At 48.2% G+C, this 18,576-nt stretch overlaps 1 protein-coding gene across 1 annotated transcript in view; it reads right to left on the minus strand.

Annotated features, from left to right (window-relative positions):
* NTRK3 (neurotrophic receptor tyrosine kinase 3) overlaps positions 1–18,576 on the minus strand; it is a 363,948-nt gene that overhangs the window by 21,628 nt on the left and 323,744 nt on the right. The window lies entirely within an intron of this gene.

Raw genomic sequence — 18,576 nt, forward strand, 5'->3', positions numbered from 1 at the left:
AACAGTCTGCCTGACACAGAGGGGAAAAGGTGGCCGCAAAGAGGAATTGCTCAAGAGGATTGTTGTAGTCTTAATGTCTGAAGAAGAAGAGTTGGTTTTTATATTCCGACTTGTTTGTGTCTTCCTAGAGGCACCTGGTTGGCCACAGTGTGAACAGACTGCTGGACTTGATGGGCTTTGGTCTGATCGAGCAGGGCCTTTCTTATGTCCTTATGACTTTCTCTCCCACTTAAGGCAGAATCAAACCGGCTCACAATCCCCTTCCCTTCCACTCCCCACAACAGACACCCTGTGAGGTAGGTGAGGCTGAGAAACCGTGACCTGCCCAAGGTCACCCAGCTGGCTTCGTGTGTAGAAATGGGGAAACAAATCCAGTTCACCAGATAAGCCTCTGCCGCTCATGGGGAGGAGTGGGGAATCAAACCCGGTTCTCCAGATCAGACTCCACGGCTCCAAACCACCACTCTTAACCACCACACCATGCTGGCAATCTACAAGGTGGGAAGCATCTTTTTTTTTTAAGCACAGCTTATTGCATATATTATCCCCTTCTTATGCTCATAGATGCACCATCAAATTGCAACCGACTTGTGGTGACCCCAGCAGGGGGCTTTCAAGGCAGCGGAGGTGGCTTGACATTGCCTTCCTCCACAGAGTCTTCCTCGGTGGTCTCCCATTCCAAGTACTCTGCTTAGCTTCTGAGATCTGATAAGATCAGGCTAACCTGGGCCATCCAGGTCAGGGAGTGGTATCTATGTATGCATATAACTGCCATCAAGTTACAACCAACTTGTGACGAGTGCAGCTAAGGGCTTTTAAGGCAAGTGAGAAGCAGTAGTGATTTGCCTTCTTCCATGGAGTCTTCCTTGGTGATCCCCCATCCAAGAACCGACCCTGCTTAGCTTCTGAGATCTGACAAGATTGGGTGAGACCACCCTGCCTTCCCCCACATCCCATTCTTATTATGTTCCATTCCAATCATTGCAATCCAGTTTTACTACCTTTTTATCTATAGGTCAGGGCTTCTTAAACATTTTCCATTCATGGCCCCTTTTCGCCAGAGAAATTTTTATGCGGCCCCAGGTACATAGGTTTATAAAATAGGTATACAAATCAAGCATTTACTAATAATAAATCGTAAAGAAACCTTTTACTGTTGCCAAACTTTTTGCGACCCCCCACATTCAGTTATGCAACCCCACATGGGGTCGTGACCCACAGTTTAAGAAGCTTTGCTCTAAGACACACAGTATGGGAATATGGGTTTCCCCTATTTCGTCATCACAACGATCACACAAGGTAGGGTTCAAATATGCCCAAGACCTCCAAGTGAGTTTCACGGAACAGCAAGGATTTGAACCCAGATCCCTCCTGTCCTATGCTACCTCTGCTATGGGTCCTGCCCCTCCAGCCCCCTATGAAGAAGAAGAAGAAGAAGAAGAAGAAGAAGAAGAAGAAGAAGAAGAAGAAGAAGAAGAAGAAGAAGAAGAAGAATTTGTTCTTATATGCCGACTTTACCACTTAAGGCAGAATCATCCTGGCTTACAATCACTTTCTCTTCCCCTCCCCACAACAGACACCCTATGAGGTAGGTGGGGCTGAGAGAGCTCAAAGAGAACTGTGACTAGCCCAAGGTCATCCAGCAGGCTTCATGTGGAGGAGTGGGGAATCAACCCCGGTTCACCAGATTAGCCTCCGCCGCTCATGTGGAGGAGTGAGGGCTCGGACCCGGTTCTCCAGATCAGAGTCCACCGCTCCAAACCACCGCTCTTAACCACTACACCACGATGAAGGCTATATTTTCATGCGCATTAAGTCCACTCATGTTGTTCCCTCTGGAGTACTTATAGCTTATAAAGCAATCACTGCAATGATTTTCAGATTATAGTCCAATAAAACCCCATAATTTGTTACAAACCATTCAGGCGGATATTATACTGCCCTTCTGACATTTCAGAAATAACGGTTCACAGTCCATTTCTCAAGCCTGGATGCCGTCATAGGACAGCCTCGCCCGCCAGTCCAGAATGTAAACTTAACGTACTCTGCAAGACTGACAGGAATGTTAACCACGAAAATGCTGGCTACCTGTCCCGTACTTTACTGACCTCGGTATGAATGTTTCCCATTTCCTTTACCCAGGCTGAAATACATTCACGTTTCCAGGGCCGCACAATGGCCAGCCTGAACATAAACACACTATTTACAACACGAACATGCTACAGCGACTGTCCCATTATTTACAAGGCAGGACGATTATGGATATTCTGTAAAGCATACTATCACTGAGGACAGGAAAACTTAGATGGGCTCACAATGCACAGGCCCCACTCTGGTACCACAGGCCATCAAGTGTCGAAGATCTGCCTTTAATGAGATGCATGGGCATACCTTTCATCGACTATTTAGGCTATTGCCTCTTCAAGGGGTGAAAATGTAAAGGAAGGAGCCCTTGGCCAGGGAATGGAAGGATGAAGTGCCGAAGGGGGAAAAAGCATCTGTTCATTCTGCAGAAGAGCCCTTTTCCTAGAGTGAATGAATGACACCTACTGGGAGAGCATTTGCCCAATCTGGGAAGGAGTCCTTGGCCTGGGTGTGAATGGATGAAGTAACTAAGGGGAGGACATCTTTCACTCTGCAGCGGAGCCCTTGGGCTGGGTGTGAACAGATGAAGTGCCTAAGGGGAGAGCATCTGTTCACTCTGGGGAAGATTCCTTGGCTTGGGTGTGAACAGATGAAGTTACTAAAGGGAGGACATCTTTCCCTCTGTGGTGGAGCCCTTGGCCCGGGTGTGAATGGATGAAGCACCTAAGAGGAGAACGTCTGTTCACTCTGGGGAAGAGCCCTTGGCCTGGGTGTGAATGGATGAAGTACCTAGGGGGAGGACATCTTTCACTCAGTGGAGGAGCCCTTGGCCTGGGTATGAACAGAAGTACCTACGGGGAGAGCATCTGCTCACTCTGGGGAAGAGCCCTTGGCCTGAGAGTGAATTAAGTACCTAAGTGGTGGACATCTTTCACTCTTTGGTGGAGCCCTTGGCCCGGGTGTGAACAGATGAAGTACCTAAGGGGTGGATATCTTTCACTCTGTGGTGGAGCCCTTGGCCTGGGTGTGAACGGATGAAGTACCTAAGTGAAGAATGTCTGTTTGCTCTGGGGAAGAGCCCTTGGCCTGAGAGTGAATGGATGGAATACCAAAGGGGAGAACCTCTTTCAGTCTGAGGAAGAGTTAAAAATGTTGAAAACCAGATGGGTGAGAGTGAGTTAAGGCCATTTACCTAAAACGTCTCTGAGAACCAGCCCAGTGCAGTCTTTAGAGTCCCGGGTTATGGTTGGTGAGACCTGGATTCAAGTCACCAAAGCGCCCTTGGGAGAGGTGTTCTCTTTCAGCCTAACCTACACCGCAGGGCTGTGAGGATAAAACGCGAGACTGGGATGTACAGTGCCTTGAACCTCAAAGGAAGGTGGGATAAAACCCTAATAAGCACACAAACAGTGCCATGCAGGGGGAAAAGACGCTAGACATCTATCACAGATGGAATGTTGTTCCTGGAGTTGGCGGTTCAGAGGGATCAGATGGGAATGCCACGGAGAGTCAGATTAGGTTTTTTGGCTGCAACCTATTTTAAAAAAGGTAAAGGTTCCCTGTGCAAGCACCGGGTCATTCCTGACCCATGGGGTGACATCACATCCTGACTTTTCCTAGGCAGACTTTTGTTTTTACAGGGTGGTTTGCCAGTGCCTTCCCCAGTCATCTTCCCTTTACCCCCAGCAAGCTGGGTACTCATTTTACCGACCTCGGAAGGATGGAAGGCTGAGTCAACCTCGAGCCGGCTACCTGAAACCAACTTCCGTTGGGATCGAACTCAGGTCGTGAGCAGAGCTTGGACCGCAATACTGCAGCTTACCACTCTGCACCACCTATTTAGCCCCACTTTATTCTTCAGATGTACATGAAAAACAAATATAAACAATGCAGCCTTTGGTTTCGAGTTAGTGGCTTTCAGGCGGGGAACGAACGTGCTTGAGATCATGCCGGCGCGGCGTGAGAAGGACCCACCCGGCAGATTAAGTCGCCGCACGCTCAAATTCTCTTGCTTCCTCCCCCGGAACAGCCTCACTTCTTTAATTGCTATCATCCCAGTATGTTAACATTATTTAATTGCTATATTATTAAATGCTACAAGATGTACTAGGGGAATTTTTTTTAATCAGCATATTTTATAGACTGCGGGGAAAAAATAAAATCAGTTAAGAAAGAAAGAAAGAGAAGAACCCTTTTGCAGTTTGAAGGCAGCTATTCTGCAAAACAAGACAGTTGAAATACTATAACAATAAAGAAGATTAAACCTTTAAAAAATATATATGAACACATGAAGCTGCCTTATGCCGAATCAGACCCTTGGACCATCAAAGTCAGTACTGTCTACTCAGACAGGCAGCGGCTCTCCAGGGTCTCAGGCAGAGGTCTTTCATACCACCTGCTTGCCTAGTCCCTTTAACTGGGGATGCCAGGGGCTGAACCTGGGACCTTCTGCATGCCAAGTAGATGCTCTGCCACTGAGCCCCTCCCTTTAATCATCCTTTAATGAATTAGCAGACACTTGAACCAGACGGCAATAGGGAACCAATGCTTAGGGCCAAGCCAGCAAATATACTGAACTGAGTAGCCAAACAAAGCTATCTTGTAATGCTATCTTGTAATGCACAAAGGGACATAGCGGTGGGTGTTGGTGAAGCCTAAGCCACTGATTGGTTAAGCTGCGCTGATGTCAGAGAGATCTCCAGGGTGCACAGAAAGTCTGGGTCTGTCATTGGCTGAGCTGGCCTGGGCTTAGAGAAAGGCAGAGCAGCCAACAGGCCAAGGGAAGGGGAGGGGGTAGAATAAATTGGGACCTAGGAAAACAGGAGGCAGGGCATTGAGAAGGCAGTCAGCCAGGCAGGAGACAGGAGCTCAGAAAAGGAGGGGTGGAGATAGGAGTGGTTCAAAATAGTGGAACATGCCCAGAGGACGGTGAGGGGTCTGGAGACCAAGTCCTATGAGGAAAGGTTGAAGGAGCTGAGTATGTTTAGCTTGAAGAGGAGAAGACTGAGAGGGGATATGATAACCATCTTCAAGTACTTGAAGGGCTGTCACATAGAGGAGGGTGCCAAGTTGTTTTCTGTGGCCCCAGAAGGTCGGACCAGAACCAACGGGCTGAAATTAAATCAAATGAGTTTCCGCCTAGACATTAGGAAGAACTTTCTAACACTTAGAGCGGTTCCTCAGTGGAACAGGCTTCCTTGGGAGGTGGTAAGCTCTCCTTCCCTGGAGGTTTTTAAAGCAGAGGCTAAATGGCCATCTGTCAGCAATGCTGATTCTATGACCGTAGGCAGATCATGAGCAGTAGCTCATCTTGGCCATCTTCTGGGCATGTAGTAAGGGTCACTGGGGGTGTGTGTGGGGGAATTTCCTTCATTGTATAGTGAGTTGGACTAGATTACCCTGGTGGTCCCTTCCAACTCTATGATTCTAGTGGAGATGGAGAAGGGAAACCCGGAGAAAAGGGGATCTAAGAATGAGCAGACAGGAGAGCCATAGAGGTAAGGATCTCTTTGGCTACAGGCCTCTAGTTCAGGGGTCCCTAACCTCACTGAGCCTGTGGGCACTTTTGTGAGAGCTGGCAGTGGGAACAAATCATAGAATTTCTGCCATTGAGGGCTATACTTAACCACAAAAGGTTGTTTCCCCACAACGTTAGGAGGCCTCAAGCCCTTTGGGGGAGGCAGCTATGTCCAAAGGTGCTCACTGCAGCCATAAAGACAATTCGCCTCTTCTGAAGCCTCTCCTTCTCCTGTAGTGGAGTAGAAGGAAAGTCAGGATTGGCTCTTTGCTTTGGAGGAAAAGGAAACGGGCGCTGTGAAACATGTGGTGTCCATGGGCATCCTATTGGGGACCCCTGCTCTAGTTTTTGCAAGGAGACACAGGAGAGGTGATTGGGAAGGGGGAAATCCAGGCAGCGTAGGCAGATTAGCAGAACAGAGTCCCCTTTAGGGTCACTATGGTGCCAGAGGAAATCCAGTTTGCCCTGGAGCCGAATCTTTAGCATGATTAGTACCACTGTTAATCCAGCCCTCCCAGGCACGGAGCTGGGGGAAGGAGCACCCGGGGCGGGGAGGAGAGAGGGAGAGGCATGCCACACATGTATGTGTGTGCACGGAGCCAGGGGCTGGTGGCCCCAGGGGTGGTTGCTGCAACGACGCCAGGTGGTCGCCAACCCGCCCCCTGGCCTCACGCATGGCGCAGGCAACAAGGAACCAGCCAGTGAACGCCAGCTGTGCCCACAGCAGCACTCCTCTTCCCCATGCCTGCGCTGGTGCCCCCCTCCTTGCACTAGGGTTGCCAACTGCCAGGTAGTAGCAGGAGATCTCCTGCTAATTCAACTGATCTCCAGCCGATAGAGATCAGATCGCCTGGAGAAAAATGGCCACTTTGGCAATTGGACTCTATGGCATTAACCTCTAACTTAGCTCTCTTGAGCATAAGCCTTAGAAAACTCACTGAAGTATACTGGGCGACTAGATAAACTGTTTGAGGCTGATGAAGCCTTAGGGGAAACACAATGAATACCATGGATCTGCGTTCCTCCTCCTGATCCGGTTCTGGACACTTTTGATTCAGTTGTGGTCCCCACCGGACATTTGGCATTACCCTTCTAAGGGGATTTCAAGAAACGGAAGAAGCCTGGTGCTCAACTTTGAGTCTACGGACAATACAAGTAACTATAAGCTGGCTAGCTTGATGGACTTTATCAACACTTATCTGGTGGCGACTTTTCTTTGTAAATACTGTACATAGTACACTGTTATTGTTCAGCACTGTTGTTTGTCTGTTTGCATAGTCCTTGTTTGTGACTGGTTGTTAGATGTTTTTGAATATAATACACTTGATATTGTTTGATATAAATTGAGCCTATTGTTGTATGTTGTATTGAACTGCCAGGTAGTAGCAGGAGATCTCCTGCTAATTCAACTGATCTCCAGCCGATAGAGATCAGATCACCTGGAGAAAAATGGCCGCTTTGGCAATTGGACTCTATGGCATTGAAGCCCCTCCCCTCCCCAAACCCCGCCCTATTCAGGCTCCGCCCCAAAATCTACCGCCGGTTGCGAAAAGGGACCTGGCAACCCTACCTTGCACCCAGTGCGCTTGCCCTCCCAGAGCCCCCCAGATCCAGCCCTGAGCCCTCCTACTCTCCATGTTCTCAGTCGTCCAACCCCGTCCCCAGTATTTCCAGCTGCCCCCACTGGAGTCAAAATCCACTCACAGTTGTAGCTGCCATGGCTGCTAGTCTCTGATGTTGCCACGCCGCGCTGAAATAGCCCTTCGGATGCGGCACTTCCTGACAGCGAATGGGGGTGAAGACAAGGGAGAAAGAAAGGGGGGTGAGGAAAAGAACAGAGGAGGAGAGCAGGGAGGGAGGACCGGGGAGATGTGAAGGGATGAAGCAGGGGACAAGAAGGGAAAGGGTGTGTCTTTAACGGTGTCATACGGCTTTTTACGGGCTGCAACATTCCAACAGCTTAACGCATATTTCAGGCCTGTAAGTTGCCCTGGCCAGCTTTCCTACGATGAGTTGAAATCACTTTCGGATGATTTTACAAATCGGAAGACCCATATCCCCTCCTGTTTTTGTCCTTCTAAGCCACTGATGTGCCCAAATGACTTAGATGTACACAAGTAGCATGCTAGTGACCCCCCCCCCCAAACACAATGGGACATGTGTAAATTGGAATAACGGGAACTTACTTTCATCTCGTGTCTCAAATTTGGCAGGAAAAAAATGCTCCATGTATGAAACAATTAAGCTTTATTTCTTGCATGAATGACTTTGCAAGGGGTAAAGGAAGGTTTCCCATTGCTTGAGCCAAAATTTCTTTCTGAAATATCCTACGTAGAATCATAGAATCATAGAGTTGGAAGGGACCACCAGGGTCAATTCTCAATTTAATAGGGAGAATTTCTAAAATTAATTATAGAACTGCAGTGTGGGAAGTTTGCTGCAGCTCTCAGTTCTTTCAGTTTATCTTTTCTCTTACCTTCTATGATATATTTACGGACGCAGGCATTGATAAAACACCCAAAATAAGCAATTTTGATTGGAGCGTTGAGAAAACACCCCAAATAAGCAAGTTTTATTGGAGCATTGATACAACACCCCAAATAAGCAATTTTGATTGAGGAATTGATAAAACACCACAAATAAGCAATCTTGATGTGATTGTATGTAAGTTGATCAAGAATCTTTGTGTGTGTGTGTGTGTGTGTTTTATTGGCATGTACATGTGCTCCTGAGTGTTGGGAAACATCACATAATAGAATCTTGATACAACTTCATGTAATCTTATAAGATTGCATTTTTTCTTGCAGTCTTTTATCAGTGCTCATATGTGCATCAATAGTTTAGAGGGAGGGGCGGAAAGACATAGGAACGGAAGAATCTGCACTGTGACTGGTACACAATGCAGGCATTTAAAAAACAAACAAACCAAGGAGTAGAGCATTTCTAATACCTTCTGTTCCATCTTGGAAACAAGAATGACATATTTGGGAATTAAAAATCCAGAGGGGAATTGGGTTGAGAATTTCAAGAGTACTCTAATGCAAAATTAACATTTTGGTTGTCACTGATCGGAGCTAACCACTTCGGGAAAGAATATTGGGGCGTATGGCAGCAATTAGATGATCAAGTTTAGAAACCATAATCTTATTCCTCTTTTAAACCTTCGCCTGTGTTCAAAGTGTCTAAAAATGAAAGTTCCACAGCCAGCGACGACACATTATACATAAGCAAACAAGCTCGCAGTAAGAAAAGCAATCAAAATACAGAAGGGGAGGGGGGCAAATATAATAAAAAATAATGCTAATCTCATATAATGTGCAGGGATGAAAGATTGATTCCCCCCCTCCCCGCCTGTCCCCATACAAATAACTTCCAGAGATGACAATCCCGTGTTGGTTCACAGCCCTCTTTGAGTAAATATGAAGAAATGGCCCTGACTATATAAATGCAATGAAACCATACATTTTCTTTGCACAGGCAAGGAAAGAGTGGGGGGCGGGGAGGAGAAATGCATTTTCCCGGCTGCTGCGGAGTTCCGACAACACACCCCAAAGCTGAAGGTATTGCACGCCATTGTTAATGACTGCGAAGAATTAAAGGGGAACTCGAAGCAATATGTTTTAGGTTAATAATTGATGCTTTGCTCTCGGCGTCAAGAATGAAACGAGAGGATGGCGGTTGCTGAAACCCGGTGTTCACCCACCGAACCTCCAAGTTCCTTCCGACTCACGAACGCATGAAGCTGCCTTCTACTGAGAGCTGCAGCAAACTTCCCACCCTCCAGTTCTGGAATTAATTTTAGAAATTCTCCCTGTTAAATTGAGAATAGAGGTAGGACATTGCAGAAAGAAATGTTGATTCAATCAATGAAGGAGTGAGGAAACCTTCCTTTACCCCTTGCAAAGTAGAAGGCAGCTTCATGTGTTCTTCTACTGGTCCATCAAAGTCAGTATTATCTACTCAGACTGGCAATGACTTTCCAGGGTCTCAGGTGGCGGTGTTTCACATCACTTGTCTAGCCCCTTTAACTGGAGATGCCGGGGATTGAACCTGGGACCTTCTGCATGCCAAGCAGAGGCTCCACCACTGAGCCACGGCCCTTGCAAATGTTCCCTTCTCAGAATGGCAGGAAATTCTGGGTTGCCACAAAGACGTCACTGGGCTTTGGAAGAGAGAAACCCACGAGAAAGTGGGTTTGCTTACCTCTGAGGAGCAACCCTAGACTCCCTTGGTGGTCTCCCATCCAAATACTAACCAGGAGCAACCTTGCTTAGTTTCTGACAGTGCATTCCTAAGAGGGATGTTCTTGTCACTGGGCATGCTGTACGTCCAAGGGAGAAAAGAAGGTCGCCATTCATCTAGATATGGTAGTCAGTTCTGCTACTGAGTGTAATGATCGCATCCAAGAAATGGAAGACAGAAAGGGAGGATGCATGGGAAAGGGTGGGGCAATACAGGTCGAGGTGGCTGAAGTCTCAGAAATTCCCAATAAGTTCTCTGTCCCCTTTCTGTGGGAAGGGCCATGGCTCACTGGTAGAACTTCTGCTCTGCATACAGAAGGTCCCAGGTTCAATCCCCGGCATCTCCAGTTAAAAGGACTAGGCAAGCCTGAGACCCTGGAGAGCCACGTCTGTGTAGACAATACTGACTTTGATGGACTTTTTTACTTTAATGTGGCCAATTTGGCCCTGAACAATATCACACTAAGATCACACACACACACACATCTAGATAAACAATAAGGAAATTAGTAATTTATTTTTATCTTGATTGACTGAGATAAAAATTTGCCAACTGCCAATGTAGTATTAAAATCCACCCCTGCTAAAAGAACCCTCAAATTAGCCAAGCCACAGACAGATTCCCAGATAAAAGGCTTTATCCATCTGTCTCTAGCTTTGTTGGGCAGGTCGCAGCTAAACAAAGAATGCTGAAGAGTGTCTATTTGGCCAGAACCACATTGACATACTATCTCACAATATGGTACCCTATTTAAATGACCATTAATTCCCCTGATGGAATGTCATTTAGTCTAGCCAACATAAATAATTGTCTATATCGTGGGATTGTTAGAAAATCAAAATACATTGTGAGAGAGTGCAACAAATTTAGACCTATGTATAGAGGTGAGCATATTCTACGTGCTCTTACTGGAATCCAGTTTTGAAAATACGAACCAAGGACATTTGTTTGCCAATAACGGTCTTTCAACGTTTAGAGCAAAAATTCTGACCACGTTCTAATCAGGAGAGAGGAGAAGGAAAGGGAGGGGGGAAATCTTGTCAACTCTTTCAATGCAAATATCTTAATTACAGAAGTCGTGGAGGACATTTGTATGTAAATTTCCATCGTTTGGTCTTCTGCCTGTCTTCCAGAATGGCCCTTCACACGAAGGGAAGCATTCAAGTTTGTCACAATTAAAAAGCTTCCGAGACACTCAATACACAAAAGAGGAAAGAAGGAAACACACACGCACTCATAAACCATCTTTTATGCAAAGCCCATTAAGTTGTCTATTTCACAGGATCTAGGATTTCTCTTCCTGATCGGCAAGATCTTTGCAACAAACTGGAGCCAACTTTGCCAATGAATTTCGGTGACCATAGATTTCATTCCTTTCATCTCCCCAATTTAGAATCATAGAATCACAGAATTGGAAGGGACCACTCTAGTCCAACCCCCTGCACAATGCAGGAAATTCACAACTACCTCCCCCCCTCACACCCCACCAGTGACCCCTACTCCATGCCCAGAAGATGGCCAAGATGCCCTCCCTCTCATCATCTGCTTAAGGTCATAGAATCAGCATTGCTGACAGATGGCCATCTAGCCTCTGCTTAAAAACCTCCAGGGAAGGAGAGCTCCCCACCTCCCGAAGAAGCCTGTTCCATTGAGGAACCTCTCTGTTAGAAAATTCTTCCTAATGTCTAGACGGAAACACTTTTGATTTGGTTATCATATCCCCTCTCAGTCTTCTCCTCTTCAGGCTAAACATACCCAGCTCCTTCAGCCTTTCCTCATAGGACTTGTCCCAACTCCTTCCTTACAACCTGGAGAGTTGCCTAACAGGCAGAAATCATCCAATTAAGCTATCACCTGGGATGGAGATAAAGTGATATAAGAAAGTCGTGCTTGTAGAACGCCTACCTTTTATGTACTTCTGTTGGAATCCCCTTGCAAGATCAGGCCAAAATGCCCGTCTTGTCCAGCATCCAACAAAGACCCGTTGGATGCCTCTGAAAAACTCTTGACTGGTGGCAGCTCTCCAAGGTCTCAGGTTGAGGTCTTCACATCAAAGACTACCTGATCCTTTTAAGTGGAGATGCTGGGGTTTGAACCTGGGACCTTCTGTAAACAAAGGAAACGTCCCAGAACTACAGTCCCTTATTTAAGATGCCTTATACTGAATTGGACCACTGGTCTATCAAGGTCAGTACTGCCTACTCTGATTGGGAGAGGTTCTCCAGAGTCTCTGGTGGCTTTGGGGGAAAAGAAAGTGGACACCAGAAAGCACATTGGTGGCTTCCATAGTGCTTTTGCCCTGATCTGGATAGCCCCAGGCTTGCCTGATCTGGTCCAAATCTCAGAAACTAAGCAGGGTCGGCCCTGGTTAGTACTTGGATGGGAGACCACCAAGGAAGAAGAAGGAGGAGAAGGAGAAGAAGAAGAGTCTGTTTTTATAGGCGAACTGTCCCTACTACTTAAGGAAGAATCAAACCGACTTACAATCACTTTCCCCTCCCCACAAAAGATACCCTGTGAGGTAGGTGGGGCTGAGAGAGCTCTAAGAGAACTCTGACATGCCCAAGGTCACCCAGCTGGCTTCATGTGGAGGAGTGGGGAAACCAACCTGGTTCACCAGATTAAAGTCCGCTGCTCATGTGGAGGAGTGGGGAATCAAACCCTGTTCTCCTGGTTAGAGTCCACTGCTCCTAACCACCGGCTGCCGCTCTTAACCACTATACCACGCAGGCTGTCCAGTCCATAGTGACTAGGGCCATTATGCAGAGGAAGGCAATGGCAAGCCACCTTTGAATGTCTCTTGCCTTGTAAACCTGACTGGGTCGCCATAAATCAGCTGCGACTTGACAATGCACAAAAAAAATTAGTGCTTTTAGGCACAGCTTTGGAGATCACGGCCTTCACTGTTAAGAGAGCCTGAATAGGGACTTTTGCTTCATAAATTCAGATTTCTTTAATGGACTGCGGAAATTCTGCTCTTAAAAAAAAAAAAAGTGGACACTGCAGGACTCTACCGAAGCCTCTCCACAGTCTAAGAAGCTCTTTGGACCACAACTATCGATTCTCCAATCTGCGCTCTCTCCCTCCACCTTCCCACTCCAAGGAAGGGGGCCCCCATTAGCCTGACAAGAGCTCTCCTCTTGTCAGCATCCAGCCTCATTACCGAACACTAAACATTAAATGAACAACAAGCGCATCAGCAAACCGCCGCCGAACAGGTGGAGAGCTGGCAGGGAGAACGTGCAGTGGGGAAGGGAGTCGGAGGATCAGGTGTTGGGCGGGGAGGAGGACCGAGAAATTAGGATAATTACCTTCCCCGAGATAATGCCGCGCAATACAACACCGCCTAATTAGCCCGATTAATTCCTCCGCACCCGCACAATGCTTGGCTATGGAGAGCTCTTCACGTGTTGAAAAGGAGGAGGGTTGATCGCTAACAATTTGTTTATCCTGTTTAGTGCAGGAGGGGAGAGGAGAGAAAGCAAGGAGGGGAACAGAAACCTAAAAGACAATGATTCGGTTGAAGGACGCTTTCTACTGAATCAGACCCTTGGCCCATCCAAGTCAGAACTGTCTACTCAGACTAGCAGCAGCCCTCCAGGGTCTCAGGCCTTTCACAACACCTAACTGCCTAGTTCCTTTAACAGGAGATGCCAGGGATTGAACCTGGGACCTTCTGCATGCCAAGCAGATGTTCTACCACTGAGCCATGTCCCCTCACCATGATTTTCGAGCCTGACCACCACTGATCCTCAAGGTGTATGAAACAACCCTGAGGAATGATAAGTTTATCAACACACATCTTCCTTCCCTACCACGCTGGGGAGTCAGTGGTGGTTAAGAGCAGTGGTTTGGAGCGGCGGACTCTAATCTGGAGAACTGGGTTGGTTTCCTCACTCCTCCACATGAAGCCTGCTGGGTGACCTTGGCTAGTCACAGCTCTCTTTGAGCTCTCTCAGCCCCACCTACCTCACAGGGTGTCTGTTGTGGGGAGGAGAAGGGAAGGTGATTGTAAGCCGGTTTAATTCTTCCTTAAGAAAGTCAGCATATAAAAACCAACACTTCTGGTGCTTCTTCCTCTTCTCCTTAAAAGGTCTCATCAAAAGTTCTTTCAATGGTAGGGTTGCCAGGGCCCCCTTGGAGGAGATGGGGGGGGGTAAAGTTGCCAGATCCAGTTTGGGAAATTCCTGGAGATGTGGGGGTGGAGTCTAGGGGACAAGGGCCTCAGTGGGGTACAATGCCATACAGTCCACCCTCCAAAGCATCCATTTTCTCCACGGGAATTGCTCTCTAAAGTCTGGAGATCAGCTGTAATTCTGGGGGATCTTCAGGTCTCACCTGGAGGCTGGCATCCTTATTCAGTGGTGTTATACCTGCAGCTGCCCGATCACACACCTTCGGCTCTCATTGGATCAGATGATCAACACGCACACATGAACCAGAGCGGTAAGCCAGCCTTCCTGCCATCACAGAAGCAAGACCAACCTCTCCATTCACGTCCCTAGAAATTCCTCCTGAGCTATGATCAACGGGCCACAGATTTTATTTTAGGTGAAATTCTGGCCTCGGGGGATTGTTCCTGGATCCGTCTGAAGTGAAGAGAGATTTTCATGAAGGCGATGCATTGATGCCCCAGGAGACACTAAAAATGCCACTGACACAGAACACAAAGGCAAGCCGATAACGTGTTGCGTGATAACAGCTAGCAGAGAACATAGAGACTGACCCATGCAGTTTGCGGCAGCACCCCCCCCCCCCCAGGATTCTACAGGTATCCTAATGACGGGGTTGGGAACGCCGACAGCTCTCCGACTAGCTCTATTAGCTGGAAATGGCCAGCATTTCACAGACCATTATTTCTTCAGTTTTAATCAAGGGGAAAAGGGCTCGGAGCTCATTTAATTAGCATCAATCAAGTGGGAGGAATGATAGAACTCCTGAAGGGCAGGTGAAGAATCGATTTCTCCAGTAAGTTGCAACTCGGCTTCCAACACGAGCGACCTACTAACCAAGCACTAAATATACCGCGACGGTGCAGTTTCACGGTGACTTTTGCACACGCCACAGAACGGTGTTCTACGCTCAGGGACGAAGCTGGAGTTAAAGAAAAAATGTATATGGGGCAGGGAGTGTAATAATAGGGGACATCACATCTGAATGGCTTGAAAATTTAGGAAGAGCTGCCGGAAATTGCCTGTGCCACTTCCCACCTGCTCAAGAGAAGAAGAAGAAGAGTTGGTTATTATATGCCAACTTCTCTACCACTTAAGGGAGAATCAAACCAGTTTACAATCACCTTCCCTTCTCCTCCCCACAACAGAGACCCTGTGAGGTAGGTGAGGCTGAGAGAGCTCTAAGAGAGCTGAGACTAGCCCAAGGTCACTCAGCTGGCTCCATGTGGAAGAGTGGGGAAACAAATCCAGTTCACCAGATTAGCGTCCACCACTCATGTGGAGGAGTGGGGAATCAAACCTGGTTCTCCAGATTAGAATCCACTGCTCCAAACTAACACTCTTAATCATTACCCCAAGCTAAGCTGGTAACAGCCCTGGGTAGGGGAGTCACGGCTCAGTAGTAGAGCATCTCCTTAGTATGCCGAAGGTCTCAGGTTCAATCCCCGGCATCTCCAGGTGAAAGGGTCAGGTAATAGGTGATGGGAAAGACCTCCACCGAAGACCCTGGAGAGCCTCTGCCCATCTGAGTAGATCAGGGGTGGGGAACGTCAGGCCCAGGGGCCGTTTAAGGCCCGTGAAATCATTTGGTCTGGCCCTTTGTGGGTCCTGGCAGATCTCTAGCTCAGAAGGATTTACGACTGGTGATCTACCCCCTCCCGCGGAAAAGAATAGCCTCTATTCAAGGCGGATGTGAGTTTGTTTTGCCAAGAAAAGGAACCATTCCCCCTCCCCTTGCAGAAGAGTCATTAGCTATGGAGCTGCTAGGACTGCCCAAGAAACTGTATTAACCCTTTCCCACCCGGGCCATGGAGAAACACATTCCCTCTGTACTACAAGAGGGCTGGGGGTGGAAGTGGCGGCATTGAAGGGGTTAAAGGGGTCAGGGCCAGAATGCACGGGTGGGGGGGGTGAGTTCTTCACCAGTGTGTCCTCATTTCATCCCTGCAGGCGGAGGTAGCAGGAGCCGCCTGTAGAATCCGGCCCTGACCACGCGGAGCAGGAGCAACTCCGGTGTGCGGCTGGACAGCTACACCCAGCTGGTGCAACAGACCATCATGTGCCCTCAGGTGGGCGAGTGTGCCACCGGTTGGGTGACTGCCTGCTTGCCCGCATGGAGGGGGGTCATCTGGGGCAGCTGCCTGCTTGGGGCTTGGTTGGCTAATTTTTAAGTTGATAATTGTGTATGGCCCGCGAATGATGTTATTAATATCCAAATGGCCCTTGTCGGAAAAAAGGTTCCCCACCCCTGGAGTAGATCATACTGCCCTTGATGGACCAATGGTTCGATTCAGAAACAAGAGCTTCATGTGTACAATCTAGGGTTGTGCATATTGATATACCCGAACCGAAAATAAACTGAAATTCGGGTTTCAGGTCAACTGAATATCAAAACCTGGGAATCTGCCCGAAGCCTGGGAGGAGGGTGCATTGAGTAACACGGGGCTTACTTCTGCATAGACCTGCTTAAAACTGCTTCCTTTGAACTCTGCCCAGAGAGATGGATTCCAGTGGGCTTAGAAGAGTGTAGCTGAGTAGAATCGTATTGATAACTGAATGGGAGACACAGGGATTGCTTCCTTTGGACTCCACGCCCACCCCCTTCCAGAACATTTATCTCCAATCTTTCTGGGTTTTTTTGTTTCCCTCCCAAGTCTTGCAAAACCGGAAAACAAAACTCTCCCTTGTCTCGCCAAAGCAGGAGAAACAGCTGAACACATTCCTGAGTGATCTGCGTTGGAAAGGACGCATCTGTCTTCGGGCAGAACGCGGGAAGACTGACGGGGAGAAGCAGGCTGGCGCTGCCGCTCCCTTTGTTACACAAATGTCTGTTTGCCGTGTGCCAGCGTGCAGTGGGAAATGAAGCCGTTCACCTTTGCAAGGCACTCTGGATCCCTCTTCTGCGGGAGCCAGATGGCGCTTACCTCCCCCCCGTTTTGTTCTAAAAGATTAGAAAACAGCAAAAAACAAAACAAAAAAAACCCCTCAAGTTAGATCCTGAGCCTGTAAATGTATCCATGCCTGCCGTCACTTGTGTTTTCGTGAAATTGCACACATAGACGTACACATGAGCACACCCCCGTGCGCGCTGGCACACCAAGATGTCGGGTGGGATTTTAAGGCAACTGACGGCCCATAAAGAGAGTCAGACCTGTCATAGAATCATAGAGTTGGAAGGGACCACCAGGGTCATCAAGTCCAACCCCCGGCACAATGCAGGGTCATCAAGTCCAACCCCCTGCACAATGCAGGAAATTCACAACCACCTCCCCCCACACACACCCCTAGTGACCAGAAGATGGCCAAGATGCCCTCTCTCTCATCATCTGCCTACGGTCACAGAATCAGCATTGCTGACAGATGGCCATCTACCCTCTTCTTCAAAACCTCCAAGGAAGGAGAGCTCACCACCTCCCGAGGAAGCCTGTTCCACTGAGGAACCGCTCTAACTGTTAGAAAATTCTTCCTAATGTCGAGATGGAAACTCTTTTGATTTAATTTCAACCCGTTGGTTCTCGTCCGACCTTCTTGGGCAACAGAAAACAACTCGGTACCATCCTCAATATGACAGCCCCTCAAATACTTGAACAGGGTTATCATATCCCCTCTCAGTCTTCTCCTCTTCAGGCTAAACATACCCAGCTCCTTCAACCTTTCCTCATAGGACTTGGTCTCCAGACCCCTCACCATCCAGACCCCTGTCACATCAATGCCAGCCGTCGGACGGAATCCGCCACAGCCTTCCCTCCAGAAAATGATTAAATTGCCACATTCCTCCAGGAAAACTCGGCTCGGACGAGCACAACAAGATGTCATTGAAATCACCGGGACCTCAGGTTCGCTCTGGGTTCTTGCCCTGGTAAGAGGGAATCTGAAGAGGGAACAGGAAGATGTTCCGCTCAGTTGGTGGCGAACCTGCAATAGGACCTTGATGCAGATACTGTCTAAGGCAGGGGAGTAAAACTCAATTGTTACGAGGGCCGTATATGACATAAATGTCACTTGGTCGGGCTGGGCCATGCCTCGCCAGCCCAGATCGAGAGTGTGGGGGTGGCTGCCTCAGCTGGCTCATGGGCCAGATAAGAACTCTCAAGGGGCTGGATGCGGCCCTGAGGACTTTGACACCCCAGAAGAAGAAGAAGAAGAAGAAGAAGAAGAAGAAGAAGAAGAAGAAGAAGAAGAAGAGGAGGAGGAGGAGGAGGAGGAGGAGGAGGAGGAGGGGGAGGAGGAGGAGAAGGAGGAGGAGTTGGTTTTTATATGCCGACTTTCTCTACCACTTAAGGGAGACTCAAACCGGCTTACAATCACCTTCCCTTCCCCTCCCCACAACAGACACCCTCTGAGGTAGGTGGGGCTGAGAGAGTGTGACTAGCCCAAGGTCACCCAGCAGGCTTCGTGTGTGGGAGCAGGGAAACAAATCCAGTTCACCAGATTAGCCTCTGCCGCTCATGTGTGGAAACAAGCCCGGTTCTTCAGATCTGAATCCACTGCTCCAAACACCGCTCTTAACACACTTTCCAGGTGTTAGTCGTCCCTGAAACTCCATTTTTTTAACAAAAA

The sequence above is a fragment of the Euleptes europaea genome, chromosome 20 (assembly GCF_029931775.1).
Source record: "Euleptes europaea isolate rEulEur1 chromosome 20, rEulEur1.hap1, whole genome shotgun sequence".
Lineage (NCBI taxonomy): Eukaryota > Metazoa > Chordata > Lepidosauria > Squamata > Sphaerodactylidae > Euleptes > Euleptes europaea.